General features: G+C 40.7%; 1 protein-coding gene across 1 annotated transcript in view; it reads left to right on the top strand.

Moving 5' to 3' along the window:
* The first annotated feature begins 1,539 nt into the window (after positions 1 to 1,539).
* Positions 1,540 to 2,500, top strand: part of LOC137996437 (polycomb protein SCMH1-like) — a 28,049-nt gene continuing 27,088 nt past the window's right edge. Inside the window, exon 1 of the mRNA XM_068841826.1 lies at positions 1,540 to 1,836. The gene's annotated coding sequence lies outside the window, so the exon portion shown is untranslated. The remainder of the gene's footprint in view (positions 1,837 to 2,500) is intronic.

Below are 2,500 nucleotides of genomic sequence, written 5' to 3'. Positions count from 1 at the left end.
TTATTAATCCAGCCGAAAACGACGTTTTCCCATTAATGATTTTTATGTAAGCTGTGGTTTCTCACAAGGTAGTTGGTTGTATGGGACATATTATGTTCATTTTGTACGCCTCGGCTCTGTCACGTTATCGTTAAGCATCAAATTTACCCGATGTAGAAAATTGCCCAGTGAAATTCCCCAGTAACGAATTTGGTTCACGCCTTGGTTTCGACAGCGATTCCCTTCTTTTTGCCAAACATCTGACAGCTCGTCTTCAGAAAGTGTTCAATGCTTTGAGCAATGCTGCTGCTCGATTGATATTCAGTATTGCCAGATTTGATCATATTTCCTCTGCTTTGTTTACCTTTATTGTCCCCAAGGAGTCTTTCATATCCAGTTGCTTTTTCTGTAGTTTACAAAGCTCTCAACATTCCGTTAGCCGCTGAATACGTCTGAGATTTTCTGCCAACCAGCTCCACAATAACTCATTGCTTACGCTCGTGTTACCAGTGCCTGCCTTCTCATTGTGCCAAGGACCAAACAACAAACCTTTGGTGATAGAGCCTTTTTCCCTGATTCTTGGCTACATCTCAGGAACAATCTTTCTCAAGAAAAACAGTCTGGGCAGTCCATATATTTCTATTTGTAAATCAAAGTTAATGATCTGCCGTTTTTAAACTAGCTTAGTACAAGCTAATTCCGGCACAGCTTACTAGTGTATTTGATTTATATTTATATGTCCAGGAAATCGTGTGGGCTAAGGTTAGGGTTAGGGTGTATGTATAGGCACGAGTGATGTTTTGAAAGTTCTCAACCAGCCGTAGGCCAGTGCAATTTGAGAACTTTCAAAACATCACTCGTGCCCATCATCAATAATAGAAAGGTTAGGGGGACCAATTTGTGAATTTCACAAGAAGCGTTTTTTTCAGAAACAGAAGAATATAGCTTGAGACATACCGAAACGAAACGTAAAGACAACGCTAGCTCAACTTGGCGGTTTGTGCACGGCATAAGGAGAATATCAGGGAAAGGAACTTATGGTATCCCAGCTCTTACGTCGAGTTTCAGTTTGACAATCTTCAGGTGAAACGTCCAGTAAGCTATTTGAGGGAAAGGCTCTCTCGAAGCCTGGGAATGAGTTTACGGGTCAACGCTGCTCCTATAAACACTCAACTTATACAAAAGACATATGGCAATCATTTAAAAGATATATGTTTTTATGAATTAAATTAAGCTATCAAAGAAACTTAATCGCGTTATTTTATCCTCAAAATTATGAAAGACGATATTAGTTGAAATTGCAGTTTGCGTATGTCTCTCATTTTACCCAGAATCACATCACGACGGTCCGTCGCTCCGCATCGGTCGTGTGAATGTTGTGCCGTTTTTACTTCCTTCATTAATATGCCCTGGAAGCACAGATATTAAGTTCTTCTATCTTCAATCTTGAGTATTTTACAAAATGTAAAAACGTTTTCGAAGCGGCCATATCGCTACCCAGAAACCCATCGTGATGGTCCGCCTGTTGATCAGTTGTGTTTGTGCGGCTGCGCAATTTGCGAGAAAAAAAACCGACCCGTTATCCTGGCTGTGGAAGCGCGAGCGGTGGTGAAAAGATTACAGACAACCGAGGAAAAAACCGTCATATGGTTATAGAAAAAAAGTTATCGAGTATTGCTTCGTTCATGCAACATGCGCTAAAAGAACGTGAGTTCCGAATAAAGGTAAACACTGTCCCAGTCCTGCTGATAAGTGATCGATAGCATGAATTGAAATGAACGTAGTGATACTCAGGAAAGGCTGTAACTCTCCCCATTTGCGTTATAACGAAAATTGAAGGAACGAAAAGCAAGAAAGGTAAGTTGATTTATTTGTTTAATGGTGTCTTTTATCAAAACGGATGGTTTTAAAGATCGATGTGTTCCTGAGTATAAAACTCGTGTGCAGCAGTCCGCAGGAGTCTTGATTCCTGTGGACTTTTTGAAAGCCGGCAATGTTTGGTTTATGATTACGTGGCCGGGAGAGACTTCAGAGAAGCACTGTTAGATCCAATTATCGTAATATTCGATTGTTAAGTATGCACGTAAATTATAATACGCGAACTTCACCGGAGGAGCCGACTCGTGGTCTCCGATCCTCGGGCAACAAAATGTTCGTATTTTCGTTCGCTGAGGCCTCAAACGCTTTTCGTTTTTATTGGCCGAGGACTGTTAACACAAAGCTTGGCGTTGTTTTCAGCAGACAGCTGCAGAAGAGCGTGCGATAATCGAAAAACAAGAGATAGTGTTTCCCTTTATTATCGTTCTTCCACTTTACGACATTTGCATAATTCGACGCAATCAAGCTGACGACTATCGCGTTTGCCAGAATTGGACTTCAGCGTTTAATGATTATACACATCTCTTTTCTATCTTTAAGTCTCATCGAAAAAAGCGATAAGATTGCCATATGAACTCAAATGAGTCTGGTTGTACGTTTATTCCTATCTATCGAATAATATCTAATCTCCGCCATCTTGGAG

Source organism: Montipora foliosa, chromosome 3 (genome assembly GCF_036669935.1).
Source record: "Montipora foliosa isolate CH-2021 chromosome 3, ASM3666993v2, whole genome shotgun sequence".
Classification (NCBI taxonomy): domain Eukaryota; kingdom Metazoa; phylum Cnidaria; class Anthozoa; order Scleractinia; family Acroporidae; genus Montipora; species Montipora foliosa.
The sequence above is the reverse complement of the archived record's forward strand: the minus strand, read 5'-3'. Positions and strand labels throughout refer to the sequence as shown.